Consider the following 24,370-nt stretch of genomic DNA (forward strand, 5'->3'; position numbering starts at 1 on the left):
AGCAAATGGAAGAGGTTTTCCTTTTGGGCTCATCATAGAGTTGGATCCTTTCACTACTCCACTCCCAGCTGTTTTAGATTTCCTTGCCTCCATCTTTCAAAGTGGAGCAAGTCTCTCCACCATCAAGGTTCAGTTAGCAGCCATCTGTGGCTACCACGTTGGAGATAATACTTCTCCTTTAGCTTCATATAAGTCATGTAAGGCCTTTACTAAAGGTACTTTTTTACTTAGACCTCCACTTAGGGACCCCCTCCACCTTGGGTTCTAACTTTGGTATTACAGACTTTGGTGCATTCACCTTTTGAACCTTCATCTAAAGTAGACCTTAAGTCTCTGTCTTGGAAAATGGTCTTTCTGGTGGCTATAACTTCAGCAAGACAAGTACCTGAACTCTAGGCACTCTTCAAAACCATCATATTTGATTTTTCACAAAGATAGAGTTCCCTTATGCATTAATCTTTCTTTTTTTACTGAAAGTTTCCTCTGAAACAAACATCAGTCAAGTGATCAGTTTACCAGTTTTCTTTCCTAAATTTGAGAGTATAGGAAGATATACCCCACATCTTTTAAATGTTCATAGGCAACTTCACTTTTACTTTCAGAGGACTAAGGAATTTAGGAAAACTGATCAATTGTTTGTCTCATTTTCTAGTAATAAGATAAGAAGACCAGTGTCCAAAATGACACTAGGGCAAATGGATAACACATTGTATTTTTCTTGAGAGGCCTGACTTTGCCAAGACAACCAAAAGCTCACCGAACTATATCAATGGCTATATCAGCTGCCTTTTCATAGGATCATAGGGGGTTACTAGGCTAATGGCCCCAGGGCCTTTACAAGCCTAGAAAAGTTCAACCTGTGTTCCCAATGGTGTCTGGTTCAAGCAGACACTAAAATCAGCACCTATTGCCCTTGTCCAAGATGGACACAGGTTGAACCCCCACGGTGAATTTCCAGTTACCCATGCAGTCATCCAAATTACGCTTAAATAGGGCCAATGACAGGCTTTGTTTAACATGATTAAGAAGCTTGTTCCAAAACTGTGAGACAAATCTGTCTCACCAGCAAGTTCGGTTGATATCACATACCAGGTTAAGGTCCTTAGAGCGAGTGAGCTGTGTGACATTGGACTTGCGAATGTGCAGCATTTCCATTAAAGCTGGCTCAGAGATTGCTCTGCATGCAAGGCACAGATCACATCTGAGTAGTCAGTATGATACAGAGTAAAGTGACAATGATTTCAATCTGTCCACATAAGACAGGTCTTGAAGATCTTGAATTTTCTTTGTACGGGACCTTTGTGGTCTCTCCAGTTGCTGCAGGTGTTTGGAAAGGAACATAACAAAGGGAACATTGTACTCTATTATTGACCTGATGAGGGAAGAGTACAGGGGGGTTAGAACCTCTTTTTTTTCTGGAGGCAATGCTCTTACTTATTAGATGAGCAATATAAAATGCCCTTCTTACCACTGTGGAGACATGGTGATTGAAGTTAAGGTTGCTGTCAACCTGTGTATCCAGATCTCACACCACTGACTGTGTGCTTAGGGTATTGCTATTGAAGTGGTACTTTGCAGGAACATCACCCTTGCTGAAGGGGATCATAATGCACTTTTTGCATTAGGTTTAAGACCATGACTTTGGCACCAGTTATTAGTCTGTGTAAGACCTTCTTGCAGGATGTTGACATTGCTGGGGGTTTCAATGATCGCTCCCAGTTTGCAGTCATCAGCAAACTTTGTCAGCCACAGTCCATTAGTTTTAGCCTGTACTTCAGAGAAGTAGATTCCAAACAGTAGGGTTCCCAGAACCAATGCCTGTGGAGCACCACTGGTTATGGGTCTGCTGGAGGAGGAGGAGTCCCCTATTTTGACCATGTGAGTTCCATCAGTGAGCCAGTTTGCAACCCACCTGAGAATATATGGGTTGATATCCAGCTGGGTGAGTTTATCAATGATGCTTGAGTGGGGGGATTGTGTCAAAGGCTGTGGCTAAGTCTAGTTATGTCTAGGACGTTGATGACTGGCTCGAAGAAGTCCACTAAGTTTAACAGGCATGATCTCCCCTTGACAAAGCTAAACTGGGTGGGGTTGAATGTTTGGGGATTTCCTATATCTTTGTTATTAAGGTCCATGATGTTTCATTCCATAGCCTTGCAGATAAGGCTGGTCAGGCTAATAGGTCTATAATACCCGGGGTCTGTGGATGTACCCCTTTTGTGCAAAGGGATGACAGAAGCTGTTTTCCATTCTGCTGGGACGAAGTCAGTAATTAGGTGTGACTGAAAAGTGTGCCCAATTGTGATGCTAATTCCCATTTTAACCCATGTAGATCACAACCTGAGATGTTTTCTGGTCCCATAGAGGCTGTGTTTTTGGACTTGGAGAGGGCATTTAGGACCTGCTGTTTGGAGATACTAGGTGGGGGACAGGTGTTACGGATGCTTTGGGGTATATGTGGTGGGGACAAGGGAATTAAGTTTTCACTGAACCTGTCAGTCAGCAGGTTTGCTATAGCCACCAGTTCTGTATATGTAGCTCCATTAACTACGAGTTCAGTGTAAATCTGGGCCTTACCTTTGAGGTTACAGATGTAATTAAAGAACGCCTTGTGGTTATCCTTAGTTAGGGAAGCTAATTTGGATTTGTAGTTAGCTTTGGAGGACTTCACTAGGAGTCTTATTTGCTTGTTTAAGTTGAGGAGGGAGTGTTTCCAGTTTTGGGACCATTCCTTCCTACTCTTAGACAGCAATTTCTTTCTCCTAGCAGTTGTCCACCAGGCAGGTTTGTATTTCCTTAAAGATCTTGCTTTGGTTCTATCAGGTACGGCAAAGTCAATACAATGTACAGATGCTTGTATAAGGCATTGGTGTATAACTCAGCATAGGTGTCTGTTCCATCAGTGGGGAGAGGGGCTATGAAACTGTTTGTGCCATCATATAAGAGGTTGTAATTGGTCTTAGAGAAGTTTTTTAGTCTAGTTGTTATAGTTACTGATAGCAAGACTGATTTGTGGTCAGATCTCACGAGGGATGGCCACATACTGGGGGTGGTGCAACAGCCCCTCATGTTGGTGAGCACCAGGTCAGGTATGTTTGAGCCCCTTGTGATTATGTAAACAAGCTGATCCAGGGCATTGGAGTTAATGAAGTCCAGGGACCCTTGGGCAAGTGAGTTAGAACATGTATAATTTACAGTCTGTGGACAGGTAATTAAAGTCACCCAAAACCAGGGTGTTTGGTTGTATCTTGATTGACTCAAGTAGATCCAAGTAGGCTGCGTGGATGTCCTGATTCATGAAGGGGGTCTTATGGCTGGCAATGACCTGAAGAGGGGGGCCTTACATACAGTCAATTGCACCTGAAGTAATTCAAGAGAATTGTGCTGTTTAACCAATCTGGAGGTGTATCTATCTTTAATGAATATTGATACACCACCTCCTTTAATTCTCATGCCTTCAGTTTGTGGTCTGAATGTGTGGAAGGAAATGTAACCTGGTATAGATAGGGTGCTCTCTGCAGCCTTTAACCAGGTCTCAGTAGTGACTGCACAAATGTCAGTATCTTCCAGGGTGAGGACTGCTTCCAATGAGTGCATTTTCTGGTTTAGATTCATAGCATTTAGCAGCATAACCCTGCGGTTGTTTCTATAGGGTATTTTTACATCAGGAGTTTTGTTCTTGTGACATTGCCTAAAAAGGCACTATATGGATGTCAAGAGCCTTAGCCAGTAACTGAAATCCCAGGGATGACAGATGAAGATCATCTCTGGCAAAGCATTGAGGTCTGTTGACCATGTCATTCCAGGCTGACAGATACTGGATCCCCTTTGAATGACACCAGAAACTAAGCCAATTGTTGAAGTCAATCATGTTTTGTTTGAATTGAGGTATCATCCTAGGTGAAGGTAAAACGCTGCTTAAGGCTATGGAAATACCTGCCTGAGACACATAATCAGAGAGCTCAGTCATGTCTTTCTTCATATAGTCCAGAGAGGTATCTCTCAAGTCATTCACACCAACATGTATTATGACAGAGTCATAATAGTGCCTGTTGTTGAGAGACTAGAGTGCATGTCTGATGTAGCGGATCCTGGCACCTGACAGCTAACTGTGTCCTTTTCTTTATCCAGCCTGGTGAGAGAGGTGTGCATCTCACAACTGAGTCACCTATGACTAAGATATTTGTTTTTGTGTTTTGCTTTAGGAGCTTGACTGGTGAGATACTGGTATGTGATATACTATGTGTACTATGTTCTGCAGAGGATGTATTATGTGAAACATGCACGTGTTTGTGTTTGGGAGGTCTTTGATGTTTAGGTAAACTTCTTGTAAGAACCCCCGCATATGTAGGTTTGTGTGTTGTTGGTTTGGTAGGTGCAGGAGGTGAGGTGTGCATGCTGACAGCCTGTTTAGTATCAGATGAACTGACTGGTGAGTGATAGAGCCTGGATTCTAGGTTTTTGATATAGATGCATCTTTCACATAATTAATTTGTGTGGACTAAAAGAAGTGGGTCGTCAGTGAACATAAGGCAGTTGCTGCATTGTCTCAGGATACCCATGTTGACCAGGCTGGATGGAGAAACTGTGGGAAATTGTCCATCCATAATGCTTGGTCAGTTGATGTAGTCAGAAAACAGGGAGAGGACAGGAAGGACCAGGTAAAGTAGAGCACAGGAGAAATGGACAAAAAATACAAAGGGCTATTGGGTAGGATCTATGTTGGTACCTCAGGAGCTTTGCTGAATGTATCACCTGTCATTGAGAGGGAATCACTAGAACTCACCAGTGGAGCACCAGCAGAGAACTAAGGGAAAATTTGCAGACAAAAGTATTTGTGTCTATAACCACCAATAGTGCCCACCTCTGTGCATGATGTGCAAACGCAGTGCTTATGTAGCAAACAAGTGTAAACTGATCTAAACAAGTTAAACAATAAAAAAGCTCAACACTGAGCTCTGTTCCAGCAACCTTCAATCAGATAAGTTCTAACTGCACACTCCTGCGACTAGGCTGTAGGGGAACCCTCTCCAACAAAAGATGGCCTGGTTTAGTGCTCAAGTTATACAAACAGAGCTAGATTCAGCAGGTTTGAATCTAGTCTATGCTATAGCAAACAAAGTGTACCAATGTGAGAAAAACAGTTCAAATAAGCAGGCGCAATAAGCCTTCAATCAGCAATTCCCACCTCATATGGGCAGAAGCTACCCTATCCTCCCATAACAGTATAGACCACAAAACCTTCTTAATGTAAAATAACTGGTCTGAAGTCCAAGCACTTAAACCAAAACTAAGACACTTTTAACATAGCAGGCATAAGCCTTCAACCAGCAATTCCCAACTTAGAAAGATGTAAGCTACCTCTCCTGCCACAAATGTGTAGACCACAAACCTTCTTAATGTAAAATAACTGTCCTGAAGCCCAAGAGCTTAAATCAGAACTAAGATACTTTTAGAATAACAGACACACTAAGCCTTCAACCAGCAATTCCCAGCTTAGAAGGATGTAAGGTACCTCTCCTGCCGCAAGAGTGCTGACTACAAACCTTCTTAATGTAAAACAACTGTCCTGAAGCCCACGTGCTTAAACCAAAACCAAGAGGTTTAGAATAAGAGTTAGTTTAATCAGGCTACTAACAAGCAGTAATAAATGCAACTGAACACTTTTAAGAATAAGCACCAAAAGCAAAATAAAGTAATAAAGTAGAAAGAAACACAAATACAGTAAAAACAGCTGAATAAAGAGATTTTTTTAAGTTAAGTGGGAAGGGAAGAAACAGAAGATAATCCAAGGTTAAGAAACTAAGGGGATGGGCCTTCCCAAATGATTTCTCTGTACTCAATAGAATGAGCTTATGAGATGGTACTGGGGGGAGTGTTCAAAATTAGATTTATAGTAGGGGCGGAAAACTCAAAAGCCACCAAGTTTAACAATAGAACAACAATTGGGAAGGTGCATGGGAAAAATAAAATGCAGCCAAAGATCAGCAGTATTCAAGCAGAGTACAGCAGGCAGGCCAAACAAATCCTTCAGTTAAACAGAGATATTTCTAACTAAAAGAGGAATGCAGTTTCGCAGTTCCTCCTACTACTTATCTGATGTTATGTTACTAATTATCTGATGATGTTAAGTTGTCTATCTCGCCTTCATTCTTGCTGGATGGGTTCGGAGCCGACCTCGGCTCCGACTCGGCCACTCTAAAGCTCGAGAGTTGGTTCCACCGGCTCGAGGCTCCCCTTATATCCCACAATGCTAGGCGAGAGTTACCTCAGATCTCGTTTGCCGCTACAGCTTCGAGGTTGGTTGTTCTACCGGTTCCTGGTGAGTTTAAGCTTTTTTCTATTAAAAAGCACTCTGTTTCCCCTTTTTTAGTTTAATTATTGTCCTATTAGTGTAGTTCAGTGTACTTTATCCCCGAACTAATATTTTCCCGTTTCTTTCTTTGAAAGAACTTTTAGTTCTTCCCTTGGGCCTTCGGCCTTCCCTTCCCTAGGGAGTGTTTGTGTAGTTTAAGCTACTGTTTATTGTACTTATTGTACTTTATTTCTAATATTTCTACTAAAGTAATTTTTTCTGACAGGGTATAACTGGTGTGTTTGAGTGTGTGTTTGTGTTCACCAGTTAGGCTATGTCTAAGGAAGCAAAGGTCTCCGGATTCAAGAAGTGTGATGCGTGCTGTCAGAAAATGTCTCTGACAGACGCTCACACTTCTTGTGTCTATTGTCTGGGGCCTTTGCACCTGCAGGACTCCTGTGCTGTTTGCCATGGCTTCAGCCCCAGGGTCCTGCAGGAAAGGAAAAACAAGCTCATTTTGAGAGGCTTGTTGAAGCCTGAGGATTCCCTGTCTGTCTCAACAGGGAAACCCTCCAAGGCATCGAGGTCCTCGGCTCCGGCTTCTGAGCCGAGACCTCAGGTTGTTCAACCTGTGCCTTTGTCGGCTCCGGCTGGAGCCGATAAGACTCAGTCCACAGTTTCTGTGGCTCCCTCGGCTCCGGCCGGAACACAGGTTATCGAGGTACCGGTGTCGGCTCCGACAAGATCTTCGGAGCCGACAACCAGAAAGAGGTCTAGGTCACCTTCTCTTGGCTCCGTTCATTCGGCTCCAGGTTCTCCCCTGCTGTCTGAACGGAGCCAAAGGTCTCATTCCTCTAGGTCATCGAGGTTGTCCGATCATGACCTTCAGAGGGTGGTGAGTCGACTACTTAAGTCTGAGGCACTGGCCCAGATGCTTCAGAGCCCGACTCATCAGTCGGTGCCTGTCCCGTCCATCAACTCCTTCCTCCTTCGACTCTATTGAGCTCGGAGCCGGGTCGTGTCGGAACCGAGACTGTGGTCACCTCGGAGCCGAGACAATTGTCTTCGCCCGTGCCGCTCCGTTTTCTTCCATGGAGGAATCTCGGCGCCGGACTTCCCTCGTCGGCTCCGGGGTGAGTGGCATCGGACCCTTGTCCCACCCCCTCTGCTCTCGGCGCTGGTGAGTTCGGCTCCGACATCGCCTCGAGCCATCACTGTCGGTGCCGAGGGGGTCTTTAGCTCCTCGGAGCGGGACCTCTGGCTCTGCCTGACAGGGGTGCTTGAGGTCATGCGGAGTGTGTTAGAGCCTGGCTCTACTCCACAGTCGGCTCCGTCAGCCCCTCCCTCTATGCTGCCTCAGGTAAGTCGACTCACTCCCTCATCCCGGACCGCAGAGAGCCAACTCCTCAGGAGCCCCTGTGGGATTTCATCCTCTTCCGAGGCCTCTCCTGATTTGGCAGAAGAGCCCTCGGAAGAGGAAGTGCAAGAGGAAGCACATTGACTCACCTGAGTCTATCACGTCCGACACAGATCTGGATGATTCTGAGGGTTCCCCGTTCCCCTTCTGAAGATGTCTCCTTTGCAGACATACTAGAGATCCTTAAACAGAGGGAAATTGGCCAGCCCTCAACCCTTCGGAGGACGAATCTGTGTATCTTGAGGCGCTTGGCTCTCGCCCTTCCACCTCCTGGGTGTCCCCCTTCACCCCCTTATGCAGGTGGTTGCAAAAGGCATGGACGGCTCCTGATTCAGTGGACCCCACTCCCAGGAGACCCCCAAATTCATCACAGCTCCAGCAGACAAGGAATTTTATCAAAAGGAGTCTCTGTGGATGCTATGGTGGTAGCTGCCGCCACAAAGAAGGAACTGGCTGATCCTTCAGTGCCTGTCCATCCACCTAACAAGGAATCTAGGTCCATGGATAGGTAATGGAAGCGGATGTTCTCCTCAGCGACATTTACTATGCGCTCGCTGAATTACCTGTGCCATTTCACTCGTCTTCAAAGAGACTTGATCAAAGAAGCGAGTGAAATGCTAAGGACCCTACAGCTGCGGGTTTCAAGAAAAATGAACACGCAGCTAGCTATCCTTAATTCTATTTCCAACTCCTCCATGCGCCTCCTCTCTTATGCAGCCGATGGAGCGAGCAGAGCCGCAGGAACAGGGGTAGCCTTACGTAGGCACGCCTGGATGCGGCTATGCAGTTTTGCAGAACCTTTCAAGACGTCTTTCACAAACTCCCTTTGATGGATCATCCCTTTGGTCCACAAGTGAAAGAAACCCTGACTAGGTGCGAGACGGATGGCAAGACCCTTTCTGCCGCCGGAGTCCGTTTTCCACTCCTTCTAGGCCTTACCCCAAAGGCCAGAAGGGGGAAAGATGTGGTTCCGTAAACAATCTCAAGGGACTTCGCCGACGACAGAGTCGGTTCCCGCCAGAGGCAGAGGGGAACAACAATGGTAGACGCCGCCTAGAGGCAGAGGGGTCCGCAGAACCAGGGCAATCGAGAAACGTCTTCCGATAAGCCCTTTCAGCATCCCTGAGGTGTTGCCCGACTGCCCATCTTCGAGGCAGTCGGGGAAGATTGTCACTGTACCCAGAAGCCTGGCTATCCCTGACAAAGGACAAATGGGTACAGTCCATCATTTCGAAGGTTATTCTATTCCCTTTCTTCGTTTTCCAAGTCAATCAAAAAAATCCCTTCCAGATGTTCCACCCGCTCAAAGGGATATAGCAGCTTTGGAAATTTCAAAACTGCTTGCAAAAAGAGCTATTCAACCAGTGCCAACAGACCAACTAGGATCCGGAATCTACTCAAGGTTCTTTTTAGTTCCAAAGAAAACAGGGACTGGAGACCAATTTTGGATCTCAGTATCTTGAACAGATCGGTCAAGAAAACAAGATTTCGGATGGTCACGCTGCAATCCATTCTTCCCCTATTGGGAAAAGGGAACTGGATGTGCTCTATAGACCTTCAGGACGCGTACTATCACATAAAAATGAACAGACGCTCCAGAAGATTCCTCCGCTTCAGGCTGGGAACCAGTCATTTTCAATTCAGGGCCCTGCCCTTTGGACTCACCACTGCCCCGGTGTTTACCAAATGCATGGCAGTGGTAGCTTCTCACCTGAGACGACAAGGATTCCAGGTGTTTCCATATTTGGACGACTGGCTCCTCACAGCTCCCACCAAGCATCTCCTTCTGATGGCCAGAGATTACACTTTTCGCCTGCAAAAACTGGGTATCTCAATAAATTGCGAAATGTCTGTTTTGTCGCCTTGTCGTACTATTACCTACATAGGCGCAAATTTAGATACTGTAAACATGTCTGCAACACTAACGAACCAAAGGATATCAGACATTCAAAAATTGGTGTCACTTCTTCTCAACAACAACAGAGCCAAAGCCAGGTTAGTTCTAAAGGTGTTGGGAATTATGGCAGCGGCCATACCTCTTCTCCCATTGGCCAGATACCACATGCGGATCCTTCAGTGGATGCTCTTTTCTCAATGGTCATACCAGGAACTTCCAATGTCTCACACCATTATGATCACGCAAGCGTGCAAAGCATCTCATGTGGTGGATGTCTTCCCCCCAGCTCCTGTTGGGGAGACCGTTTGTTCCACCTCCTCCGGTTGCTACTCTGACAACGGATGCCTCCCTGATCGGGTGGGGGGGGCATTATCAGGGCAGGACAGTCCAGGGCACATGGCAACCAAACGAATGCCACTTGCACATAAATGTTCTGGAGATGAGAGCAGTGCTTTTAGCGTTGCAAGCCCTTCAAGACTCTCTTCCCTTGGGAACGATTGCAATCCAGACAGACAATATGTCTGTAGTGTGGTACATCAACAAACAAGGCGGAACCAGATCATACCCCTGTGTCGAGAAGCACTCAGACTGTGGCAATGGGCGATTTCTTCTCAGCGTTTTCTGATAGCAACGCACATCCCCGGGAAGTCCAATCACATTGCGGACAAGTTGAGCAGAGCTATTCTCATGCCTCACGAGTGGTCTCTGAAAGACTCTGTGGTGAGAGAGATTTTTCTCAAGTGGGGTCAGCCTTGCTGCGATCTTTTTGCTACTCCCCAAAACAGCAAGTGCAGAGAATACTTCACTCTATTCCCTTTACCAGGCCAACCCAGCAGGGACGCCCTAGTCCAAGTTTGCCCCCGCGGACTTCTGTATGCATTTCCTCCTTTCCCACTGATCTCTCAAGTAATACAGAAAGCTATCGCTCAGAAGGCCTCATTGATCCTCATTGCTCCTTACTGGCCTCGACAAGTGTGGTTCCCCTTTCTACATCGATTTCTTTTGAGCGACCATGGAATCTGGACCTAGTTCCAGATCTTTTGATCCATCAGTCGGGTCAGTTTCATCGCTCCCTCCCCTCTCTGAACCTCACTGCTTGGTTCCTCCACTTCCAACCGTAGCCAGGCTTCCTCAATTATCTCACTCTGTTAGAGATATATTGATAGCTTCCCATAAATCTTCCACTAGAAAGATTTATTTGAGTAAGTGGAAACGATTTTCTTATTGGGCACAAGGAAGGGATATAGATCCTTTCACCGCTTCCATCCAACTAGTCCTCGATTTTCTTGCTGAACTCTTCCATGCAGGTTCATCTCCATCTACTCTTAAGGTTCAATTGGCAGCTATTTCTAATTTCCATGTGGGTATTTCTGAATCCGCCCTAATGTCCCACAAACTCTGCAAAGCCTTTTGAAAGGAGTTTTTCTTCTCAGACCTCCTGTAAGAAATCCTCCTTCTCCTTGGGACCTAAATTTAGTTCTTGCTTCCTTGATTCTTTCCCCTTTCGAACCTGCAGCTTCATGTTCCTTAAAGTTATTATCATGGAAAACTCTCTTTCTGGTGGCTATCACATCAGCTAGAAGAATTTCAGAACTTCAAGCACTCTGTTGTCGTTCTCCTTACCTTGTGTTCCATAAGGACAGAGTTTCCTTACGAACTAACCCGTCCTTTTGCCTAAGGTGGTTTCAACATCAAATCTGAACCAATGCATCGACCTTCCGGTCTTTTTCCGGAGTATTCTAATAGGTCTGAACAAAATTACACTGTCTGGATGTTCATCGTCAGTTAAGGTACTACTTGGACAGGACAAAACAATTCAGAAAATCTGATCAGCTGTTTGTCTCCTATGCGGAAAGCAGAAAGGGACTTCCAGTTTCAAAGGTAACTTTATCCAGATGGCTAACATCTCTGATTACCCTTGTTTATGAGATTAGACACAAAAAACTGCCTAATAAGCCTAAAGCCCATTCCACCAGAGCTTTGGCTACTTCTCTAGCCTTCAAGACAGACTGCCTATTGACACCATTTGTGCAGCGGCTACTTGGGCTACTCCTCACACTTTTATTTCCCATTATAAGTTGGACTTAGCTTCTAGGCATAGAGCTAATTTTGGTTCCACTGTTCTCAGGAGTCTGTTCCGTTAGGCCACCCGGGACAAGGTGCTAGGGACGGTCCCATCCAGCAAGAATGAAGGCGAGATAGACAACTTAACATATAGAAGTTATGTTCTTACCATAACGTTCCATGTTAGTTGTCTTCTTCGCCTTCTTCTTAAGCCCCACCCTCCTTCCCCGGCCTGGACAGACCTAGAGGAGTTGTGATCGTGACCTCTCTTTCTACCACCTCTTTCTTAGCTATATGCTATTATGCATATTTCCTGTTCAGGATATAGGTCACCCTTCTTCTTCCTGTTGTTAGAGGTGGATTATATGTTTTCACAGTTATACTGTTTCTGTTATAAGCTGGGTTTAGCTTACAAACGAGATCTGAGGTAACTCTCGCCTAGCATTGTGGGATATAAGGGGAGCCTCGAGCCGGTGGAACCAACTCTCGAGCTTTAGAGTGGCCGAGTCGGAGCCGAGGTCGGCTCCGAACCCATCCAGCAAGAAGAAGGCGAGAAGAAGACAACTAACATGGAACGTTATGGTAAGAACATAACTTCTATTTATTCACTGTGTGCAAAGGAATTCTTTGGTCTAGAGCCTCCATTGATGACATTTGTGCAGCTGCCATATAGTCTAATGCTCATACTTTTATTTCTCATTACAAATTGGATATCATCTCCAGAAACAGAGCTGCATTTTGTTCTGCAGTTCTTCAGAATATCCTTCCATGAGGGCCATCCAAGGTTAATGTAGCTGAGGACTCTGTCCCATTCATTGAGGAATGAATGAAAATGACATCTGATATAAAAGTTATGTACTCACCATAACTATGCATCTGTGTTGTCATTTTCATTCTTCCTCAATTCCCTCCCACCTTCCCCCATTCTTGTCATTGGGAGAGACCTAAAGGAATTGTTGAAAGGAACCATAGTTCCTGTTTGAGCTCCTGATCTTTCAACTTTCAATTTTCTGTCATATTTGTGTTAAGATACCGTGTAGTGATATTGTATAATAGCAGCAAACTTGATCTGAGGTAACACAGTAGTCAGGGGCGTTTTGGGTAAGGGAGGAGCTCAAGAGTTGGATCCTAGAATCTAGAGAAAGTGGCCAAGTTAGATCCGAGAAAAATGGGACCAGTCACATTGAAGTGATCATTGCCATGGTCTGACGGGGGCAGTAAAAGAGCTTTGTGTGTGAAAGCTCCAAGTTATAATGCTTTTCTGTGAGTGGATTTTCTTTCAGTTTTCTTGGCAGAAAACCTTTGCCTTTGGATTATTTTTTACTGGATTTGACCTTCTTTTGGATTTGTATTGAATTTTTGGAGACTTTTATTGCCTGTAGCTGTGAGTGACTGGAGTTTTTTACTTGCAACTTTGATTCCAGGTGTTTCCCTGCCTGGATGACTGGCTCATTTCCTTCTGACCAGGCATCAACTCATATATGCAAGAGATCAAGTTCTCCAAACTTGCACTCTTCTGGGAATAACCATAAACTACAACAAATTTTAACTACAGCCAACTCAGCCATTAGAGTTTATAGGAGCACTTTTCAGTACAAAATCAGCCATCGCTTCTATCCCACCACACAGAGGTTAAACAATAAGGTCACAAGTCAGAAAGATTATAATGAGCACCTCATTTCAGCCCATCTACTTCTTTGGACTCTAGGCTTGATGGCTGCAGCAATAACTTTAGTTCTACTAGCCAGGTTTTACATGAGAATCCTTCAGTGGATGCTAGCTGCTTAATGTTCAATCCTTTATCAATCAATGTTGTACCAGATAAGAATTACCCAGATGTACAAAAGAGATCTGAATTGGTGGATTCAATCTGACCAAATATTTCAAGGCTGTTCTTTCATTCCACAACAGCCCAAGGCCATAGTGACCAGAGATGCTTCCCTGATAGGGTGGGGGGCATATCTGTGAAAGACAGTCCAGGGCACTTGCTCCCCCAAAGAGGACAATTTTCACATAAATGTCCTGGAGATGAGAGCAATGCTCTTAGCGTTGCAGGCATTTCAAGATGCTCTCCCCTCTGGGAGAATTCCAGTTCAAACAGACAACATGCTGGTTGTATGGTACATCAACAAGCAAGGGGGAACCAAATCCTACCCCTTGTGTCGAGAAGCTGTCAGAGTGTGGCAGTGGGTGATCTCTTCCAACTGCTTTCTATGAGCAATGCACATTCTGGGGAAATTCAGTATGATAGCAGACAAAATGAGTAGGTGCATTTTTCTTCCTCACGAATGGTCCCTCAAAGAAACAGTGGCAGACAAGATTTTCTCCCCTAAACAACAAGTGCAGCAACTACTTTGCCCTAACTCCTCCACAGGGGAAGTCACCAAGGGATGCTGTACTTCACGACTGACTCCCTGGTATGCTTATTCACCAATTCCATTGATTCCAAAGTTTCTGCAGAAAGCTGCCAGGTCAAAGAGCATATAAATCCTCATTGCAGCCTATTGGCCTCAACAGATTTGTTTTCCCTTCCTCTGGTTTCACATAGTTCAACCACCGTGGAACCTAGATCTGACTCCGGACCGCCTGTCTCAACTGACAGATATGATGCATCCAGATATACCAAGAAAAATATATTCTGGTAAATGGAAAAGGTTTTTTATTTGGGCACAGCAGCACAACTTTGACTCTTTTTCAGCACTTGTCAATTACATTTTGAATTTGATAGTGCACTTATTTCTAAATGGTGCTAGTTCTTCAACTGTTAAAATGCAACTGGCAGCAATTTCCAATTACCACATTAGATTTAATAGGTCCTCCATAGCCTCTCAAATTGAGCAAACCTTCTTAATAGGTACTCTTCTCCTAAGGTCTCCTTTTAAAGACCCTAAGCCTCCATGGGATTTAAATCTGATGATGCAGTCTCTCTCTCACAATCCCCTTTTGAACTGGTAGCTACATGTGAGCTTAAATATCTTACATGGAAGACAATATTCTTGGTTGCCATTACTTCCACAAGAAGAATTTTCGAGATCCAAGCATTATCCTCTAAACCTCCATACTTAATTTTCCACAAAGATAGTGACTTTACATATTAATCCACGCTTTCTGCCGAAAGTGGTGTCAGAGTCCAGTATTAATCAAGCCATTAACTTACCGGTGTACTTTCCTAAGTTTGCCAACAAAGGAGACTATATCTTGCATTTACTGGATGTTCATAGACAGTTTCACTTTTATTTGCATAGGACCGAAAAAGTCAGAAAAGCTGACTAATTGGTCATTTCATTTTCCTGAGACAACTTTGGGAAACTAGTTTCAAAAATTACGTTATCAAAGTGGTTGACAAATTGCATTTCCTTCATTTATACTAAACCTGGCATTACTCTTCCCCATTCCTTGAAAGCACACTCCACTAGATCCATGGTGACTTCCACAGTTTTTCATTCAAGAATGTCCTTGGATGATGTATGTGCAGCAGCAACTTGGGCTACTCCCCATACCTTTGTCACTCATTACAAGTTGGAACTGGTCTCCCAAGTAGGGCATCATTTGGTTCTGTGATGCTCAGGAATATCCTTCCTTGAGTCCACCCTGGAAACAAGTAGCTAGGGACTCTGACCCAATTGTTGAGGATAGAATGAAAATTGACAACATCAGATAAAGAAGTTATGTACTCATCATAACGTTTCATCTGTGCTATCCAATTTTCATTCTTCCTCAACTCCCCTCCCACCAACCCCCATCCTAAGACTTCTGGAGGAACGAGTGTTTTCAGGATCCCTGTATACTTGTTTTTTTTACATATGACTTCTAGAAATAGCTTCTCCACTAACCTCTTTCATTCTTTACTCTGTACTAAGCAGCAAACAAGATCTGAGTTATTTAGGGGTGCATTGTGGGTAAGGGCGAATCAAGAGATTTGGTTGCCACAATAGTTGAGGAAGAATGAAAATGGACAATACAGATGGAATGTTATGGTAAGCACATAACTTATTTTTCTGACTGGGGTGGGAGGGGGAATGAAAGTGAAAAGCAAATACTCATTCTGACTTAGGTGGGAGGGGGAGCGATTGAGTGAAGAGCAAATAATTATTCTGACTTAGGTGGGAGAGGGAGCGAGAGAGTGAAGAGCAAATACTCATTCTGACTTAGGTGGGAGAGGGAGCGAGAGAGTGAAGAGCAAATACTCATTCTGACTTAGGTGGGAGAGGGAGCGAGAGAGTGAAGAGCAAATAATCATTCTGACTTAGGTGGGAGAGGGAGCGATTGAGTGAAGAGCAAATACTCATTCTGACTTAGGTGGGAGAGGGAGCGAGAGAGTGAAGAGCAAATAATCATTCTGACTTAAGTGGGAGAGGGAGCGAGAGAGTGAAGAGCAAATAATCATTCTGACTTAGGTGGGAGAGGGAGCGATTGAGTGAAGAGCAAATACTCATTCTGACTTAGGTGGGAGAGGGAGCGAGAGAGTGAAGAGCAAATAATCATTCTGACTTAGGTGGGAGAGGGAGCGATTGAGTGAAGAGCAAATACTCATTCTGACTTAGGTGGGAGGGGGAGCGATTGAGTGAAGAGCAAATACTCATTCTGACTTAGGTGGGAGGGGGAGCGATTGAGTGAAGAGCAAATACTCATTTTGACTTAGGTGGGAGAGGGAGCGAGAAAGTGAAGAGCAAATACTCATTCTGACTTAGGTGAGAGAGGGAGCGATTGAGTGAAGAGCAAATACTCATTCTGACTTAGGTGGGAGAGGGAGCGAAAGAGTGAAGAGCAAATAATCATTCTGACGTAGGTGGGAGTGGGAGCGAGAGAGTGAAGAGCAAATAATCATTCTGACTTAGGAGGGAGAGGGAGCGATTGAGTGAAGAGCAAATACTCATTCTGACTTAGGTGGGAGAGGGAGCGAGAGAGTGAAGAGCAAATAATCATTCTGACTTAGGTGGGAGAGGGAGCGAGAGAGTGAAGAGCAAATACTCATTCTGACTTAGGTGGGAGGGGGAATGAAAGTGAAGAGCAAATAGTCATTCTGACCTGGTGGACTGTCTTTGACTGTGTTTGATTTTGAGAGGCTTTACCTTCTTTTTTGGAGCCTACTTGCCATTGCTTTCAAAATCCAGTTTGGAAGAATCTTGCTGCTTGAATTAATTTTGAAAAAGGGGGGTGAGCTGGTAAGAAAAAATATATTTGTATTAAATAAGGAGGGTTGAAAGATTTGTGACACCCCTTGAAATAACTTTTTCCTCTGTTCACACCTCTTAACCACTTCAGCTACAGAAGGGGCAAACAGAACTTTCCTGTCCAGTAGAGAATTTAAAGTTTCAGTTTTAACATCTTCAGGAAGATTGTGAGAATGTATATCTTCTAATGACTGTCCCAGAAGCAAGAGTATGATCAGAATGATAAGAAATAATTAAAGTATGGTTAATTACCTGAGAAGCAGATGCTAAAGAGGCATTCAAAAAATGGATCACAGAGAATACATGTTTTATGGAACCGTCTTCTACTCCACATAAAGCAAATTATTTCTCTTACTCTACTCAAACATAATTTGAATGAATGGATGGCAACCTAAGTTAACCCAAGTTTAGCACCTGTGTCAATCATGGATAGGGGCAGCCGGAAAACATTCCAACGGAGTCTTCTTCTGTTTGCCTGTTGCATATTTATACACGAAATATAACAGGTAAAAACTACCTTGAGAATATAATCTTAGACTTCTTAAGATCCTCACAGATCAAATGCCAAGTAAGTACCTTAGAATCTATATTCCTGATTCCTCATTAAGATTCCTCATTAAGAAGAAATTGAAAAGCAACATCTACAATAATGTATTTCCACTTAACTTTACAGGGCACTCCACCCACCAATTGCTATAAAAATAAAACAAAAAGATAAATACAAGTGCATTGCTTTGTGAGAAATGTGTATTATTACCACAGCCAACAGATTTATCTGATTTTCTGCCAGAAAACACTGAAGGAAAATTCAGTGACAGTAAAGTGCTTCATCTCGGAGATTTCAGATATAAAGTTCTGTTCCCACCTCACCAGGCCACAGCAATAATCAGTTTAATGTGTTTGGCCTTCCATCTCTAAAATGTGGAAAACTAGCCATCACAGCATGGGACAGATGGATACAATGTGGAAGACTGGAACATTTACTGACAATTTCAATTAAGAAATTATATCTATCTATATCTATATCTATATATACATATATCTATATGGATTCCTATTACAAGAACAAAAGTTCACAACTTCGAACTTGTAGTATGAAGCCTCACTTACGTGAAAGTTCACTTTAGCGAAAGTGAACTTCCGCGAAAGTGCACTTAACCGAAAGTACCACAGCACAGTGGAGGACATCAAAAAACAAGCTATGTCCTCCACTATGGTGCGATATTCACGGACCTTAGGGTTAGGGCACAGGTTAGGGTAAGGGGATAGTTAGTAAAGCTATCCCCTTACCCTAACCCGTGTCCTAACCCTAAAGTTCGTGACTATCGCACCATAGTGGAGGACATTGCTATGTCCTTCACTGTACTGCAGTCATCACGGACCTTAGGGTTAGGGCACGGGCTATCTCCTTACCATGACCCATGCCCTAACCCTAAGGTCCATGAGTACTGCACAGAAGTTCAGTACAATGCCCGTTTGTTGTATTGAACTTCACGTAAGTGCATTTTCGCTGCAGTGTGCATTCCATACACTATTTTGAAGTAGTGAACCTTCGATCTACTGTATGGAATATATATCTATATGTATTTATATATTTTATATATATGTATGGATCTAGGACGTTTGATCGAAAGATCAAACGTCCAAATCCATAACCACCGAACACACTTTAACGAACGCACTTTCATCGAAAAAGCGCTTTCGTTAAAGTGTGTTAAAAAAAAAAAAAACTACATTAACCTTTTTGCAGGGGGCCTTCGCCCCCCACACCCCCTACTTTAATATTTTCCCTCCAAGACCACACTACACCAGGGAAAAGGGAATTTTCCCTTATCCGCCCCGTAGTACGGCCTCGGCAACAGGCATACATACGCGAAAGTGCCTCTTCGGTGAAAATCACTTTCGCGTAAGTATGATCGACATTTGATATTTCGATCAAACGTCCTAGATCCATGTATATATATATATATATATATATATATATATATATATATATGGGTCTAGGACTATTCACTGAAAGCACAAATCACTAAAAGCTCAATTCACTGAAAACACAATTCACTGAAACTTATATATGGCTTTTTCCCCACTGTAGTGCGACCCTGGAGTTAGTATATATAGTAAGGGGGGTGTGGGGGGCACCACCCCCCATATTGGGTAGTATGTAGTTTGGATATATATTATGTTCAGAAAAGTGAAATTTATTGGAATTGCAAGTATCCATGTATATAGTTCAAAATATTATGCCCTCCACACCCCCCTTACTATATATACTAACTCCAGGGTTGCACTACAGTGGGGAAAAGGCCATATATAACTTTCAGTGAAATGTGTTTCAGTGAATTGTGTTTTCAGTGAATTGAGTTTTCAGTGAATTGTGAACAGCCGAATGTGTTTCAGTGAAATGTGCTTTCAGTGAATAGTCCTAGACCTATATATATATATATATATATATATATATATATATGTGTACATATATATATATATATATATATATATATATATATATATATATATATATATATATATATAGATATAGATATATATATATAGAGAGAGAGAGAGAGGTGTGTGTGTGTGTGTGTGTGTGTGTGTTTGTATATATATATATATATATATATATATATATATATATATATATATATATATATATATATATATATATATATATATGTGGGTCTACTTGACATTATCAACAGGTCAGAAGACCAACTTTCAAATCACCGAGATGACAACTCTGAAAATCCAAAACTCTGAAACCTCACATAGCCGCTGGTCAAAAAACCCACCCAATAACATCTAATGTACCTCTCATGTAATGCACCAACAAAACCAAAAGCTTATGCCATGTAAGCACTGCCCTGTTAAATAAAATGTACAAAACAACTACGGAACTCTCCTGCAAACCCTGCCCACAAACCAATAGCCACTTGAAAATAACAAATCCCACTGAATATTTATGCAGGTGTCCTGCAAAAATATTCAGCGGAGACTTGTTAAACCAAAAATCACAAACACCTTTATTTAAAATGTTATGTTTTTGCAGGGGGAATGTGCCCCACGAAACCCCCTGCAAATTAAATATGCCAATTCTGAGATCGCACTACAGTGTGGAAATGAGCAGATTTCCTGTTCTGGCCAGCTTGGAGTTGGCATTTCAATCATTTAGTCATCTGAATGTCGGCATAGTGAAGTTTCAGCTTTATGAAACTTTGCTCTTTTGGTCTCAGTGATTTAAAAGTTGGTCTACTGATATTTCGGTAATGTCAAGTAGACCCATGTATAATATATCTGTGTGTATTGAATAAGATTGTGTATACCAAAGATCAACTGTCAAATATCAGTGGAATAAGACTGACAGTGAATTATACAAGAGTTGGAATAGTGGAACTGTAGTATTATGCTGTGGGAAAGGTGAAGTGTTAAAAAACCCAGTAATGCATGACCATGCACTAGATAGCACAACCCCTGAGATGTATGACACCATGCACAGGATTTGTGATGACAATCAGTCACGAGCCATCATTCCTCATAGTTGCAGGCTGTGTTGACAAGGTATCTGGGTACACTAGAACTGTTTTACCCTCCCCTTCTACACTTGCCCAGGCTGTTGTCAGGGTAAGATGCAAGGATAAGAAGAATGGCTGCCTGGCTGACATTAGCACTCGCTCAATCCATCATTGTTGTCAATACAGGACGATGATTGGGATTTATAGAAATTGTATACATCCTGTGATTGGTGTAGAGATAGTAGTTATGACAACTTTGAGTAATATGGAAGAACTAACTACACCTTGTATGTGATTAGAGGATGGTACATTCTAAGTTAAAGGAAAACCATACAAGCAGTTGTACACCATGCATGGTGTACTTAGCAGATGTGATGAAAGAATATGTTTACCATTCATGTACTGCAGAATGAAAACTAAATGCTTACAAATGTGTAGTGTTATATGGAATTTAATATATGAGATGTTGGGTGACAACAACATTCAAGTCAGGCCTGCCTATGTAATGTGTGACTTTGAACATGCAGCTATTAAAATTATTAAAAGTAATATCACTGGTGCAAAGAGTGAGGGTTGTTTCTTCCAACTGCAGTAATATATGGCAGAAAGTCCAGAATCTCGGTTTATATACTCACTATGGTAGTAGCACTGATTGCCAAATACACTGTAGTAAGATAATGTCTCTTCCATACATGTGGAGAGCAGTATCAGTAAAAGCATGGTGTCTACTGAGAGATTATTTCACAGAACAATGTGTGTACATCTCCTCAAGTGTATACAACAGGCATATTTGACAAGAAACTGTAGAAAGTTTCATACATGAAATACAGAATCATTCCGCTTTCCACCCTCCTTTGACTACTGCTTTTGGAGTGTAGAACCAGCCGATGGTTAGCCTTAAACCCTGAACTACACAAAGCAGTGGCCCAGAAAGCCTGAGTGCTTACTGGGAAGAAGAAGTGTAAATGTGTGTGTACAATGAGCACAGTTGCAAAGGAGCAATGTCAAATGAAGGAACAAATCTGAAAGACTACTGCTAGCATTCGTCTCCTAAGAAGAAGAAACAAAAATCACAGTTGTCTTCCAAGGCCAGAGTTATTAATAATAAAGACAGTTACTATACACTTGGCCTTTTGAGAGCTCTGGCTACACTTGTTGATGTGTAATGCTTCATACAATCTTCAGACTTTCAGTGAAGAAAGTGGCATGTAACCTACTTCGACTCAAATCATCTCTCAAGTGATGTGAGTAGCAGAGGGTGAAACACATTGCTAATACAAGTATGTAGAATGACTGATAACTCAAAAATAACAGCATGCTGTTTACATGATGCAAGTGTTAGAGTGAATAAGTTACACAGGGATTAAGCTGTGTACATGGGGGTGTGCATTAAAAAGTATTACTCTTTTGTCAATATTTGTTATGCATTCAGTGTGCTATAACCAATTGAACATATGTGTTTTTAGCAGTGTATGTCTTGTTCACGATGACATCATATACTATAGCAGTAACCCATGGCTGGGTGTGGGTAATGCGGAATTTACCTGCAGTTGGCATGGCTTGGTCATAAGGGTGAAACCCAAGTGACCAAACAAAGTCAAGTGTGGGTAAATCCAGCATTACCCATACCCAGCCATGGGTTATTGCTATTATACAATGACATGATTTAAGAAAAATGTTACTTACTTTTCTTAAATAATGTCCTTGTATAAGGACAGTGTAGTACTCTTCAGCATTTTTCACCGGTATCCTGGGGCTTTCTTGCTGTACTGTGCATGCGTATGGGACTTTTATTCCCAAGAAGCTTACACAGTACATTAGTGCTATGTAAAGGAAATGGAAAAAAAGGAAGATCTCTCTTGTTCCCTTTATTTTTCTTTTTTTTTTTTGGACACTTAAGAGATACAACAGAATCTAAAAATAAACTACATGGAAAAAAATTATGGTAATGCTGCTGCTTCTGGTAGATGCACTTCTTGATCTTATATTTGTGCTGTCACCTAGGTGGATTGTCTTGAAGTATACTTGTTTTTAAGTTTCAGAAATCCAGTTGTTTTCATGATTGCAGGAAAAGTATTTTGAGCACTATCCTAAGTGTTCAAATTATGTAAACCCATTGTATTCATTTCCTGTAGTACAGAAAATGGTTTGAATTTCTAGCTACACCTGTTAAGTAAGACATCACAGTCTAGGGTTGGTTTGAATCTGAAGGTTGCAGTGCAAATTTGTCCTTAATTACTTTTTGGACTACAGACAAATTCTGCTTACTGTTTTCCTTTTATCCATATTACTCAAGTATTCTGCATACTTATGTTTTACAGGAGGCGTATGGATGGAGAAACTACGAGGAAAATCAGGAACATTTCTTTAGTTTTGAATAATGTACCTGATATTCCTAGTATTTTCCTTGTACTGTCTCTTTTGTACCTCTGGACTGTCCAGATTTCTATTTTTTTTTTTATGGTGAAGAAAATTTAAAAAGTTATAGCATATAGTAATGGAAGAAGAAAGTCTGGGCAATTGGATTTTTTTTCTGTTGGTATATGCTTGATTTACAGTGAGCACACTGGTTGGGCTAACCAATCAGTTTGCTCGTTTTTGAATGTTAATGGTCATTCATTGTATAGCATCAATTACCTTACACAGAAATTGAAAACATCACATTCTTCACTTTTTAACATATTAATCATATGGTGAACATCCTGTACTTAACTTAAAGGTATGTCTCGTAATGTCCTTTTACTTATGTATAGTAACATTTAATGAGACAAATGGAAAGTAATGTTTAAAACACATCCGAAGAATGAAACGTGAGCATATCCATGAATTCAAGTACCACATAATAGTGTCTGTACAGCTGCTGATACACGTTCTTGTTAATGACATGATTTCCCATTTAATTCTGGGCAATAGAAGCACATGCTTATGTACTATCCACCCGCCATATAATCCTAGTTGTTAAACAGTTAGGCCCACTGGACACACAGTCCCCTTTTCAGGGGTGACCTAGGAGCAGTATCTGGTTAAGTCACTTGCTGAAGGTCAGACAGTAGATAAAGGCTGAGAGAATCAAACCCTGTTCCACAGGGAATACAGCTTACAACCTTATCACAACCTTAACCTGCTTGCCAACTGCCAGATTTGTATGTATAAATGAAAATGTTTATATAGATGTTCGATTCAACCTGCAATACTGTCTATAGTGACTTCCCTAACTCTAATAGACAACTAACCATAACTTTCTCATTATCCAGCCTGGTGAGAGGCACATCTGTGTGTCTCACAATGGAGTCTCCTATGACTAATATGTTGGGTTTATGGTGAAGTCTTAGTGGTTGCGAGGCACAGGTGTGTGGACTATGCTTGGTATGTGGTGTGGAGGGCTGTGGAGATCCCGTGCGTTTTTGCCTCGGTGGTCTCCTTTGTTTGGGTATGTTTATGTGGAGGACTTCCGCATATGTAGTGTGTGTTGTGTAGGTGTGGGTGGTGTTTGAGGTGTAGTGATTGTGTTGACAACCTTTTCAGTGCCAGATATACTGGCTTGAGGGAGAGAGAGCTTGGACTCTAGGTTCCTAATGTAATTGCATCTCTCACAGATTGTGTTCCTAGGTGATAATAGTAGATGGTTGTCTGTGTACATGAGGCAGTTGCTACACTGTCTCAAGATGCCCATATCAACCAGACTGACAGGAGAAACTGTAAGAAATTTTCCATCCATATTTGTCAGAATCTACAGGAGAAAGGCCAGGGAGAGCTATGGGGTGGGCCTAAAGCCCAAGTGCTTAAACCCGAAACTAAAAGCTTAGAATAACATTTAAGAATAACAACAATTTAGAGAGGCTATAAACAAGCAGTAATACATGCAGCAGAAAATATGCAGTTGAACACTTTAGAGAACAGGCAGCAAGTAGCAGGAAAAAGCAAAGCAAGATGAAGTAACAGAGTAGTAGGAAGAAACATAAATTAGAAAAATATAAGCAGCTGAATAAAGTGCCTTTTTTAAGTAAAAAGGGA

The 24,370-nt window shown here is 42.4% G+C and overlaps 1 protein-coding gene across 1 annotated transcript in view; it reads left to right on the plus strand.

Annotated features, from left to right (window-relative positions):
- The window catches only part of CCDC180 (coiled-coil domain containing 180), a 2,826,277-nt gene that overhangs the window by 1,841,151 nt on the left and 960,756 nt on the right, over window positions 1-24,370 (plus strand). The gene's annotated exons all lie outside the window — the stretch shown is intronic.

This window comes from Protopterus annectens, chromosome 16.part0, assembly GCF_019279795.1.
Source record: "Protopterus annectens isolate FY-2018-M chromosome 16.part0, PAN1.0, whole genome shotgun sequence".
Taxonomy (NCBI): Eukaryota; Metazoa; Chordata; order Ceratodontiformes; family Protopteridae; genus Protopterus; species Protopterus annectens.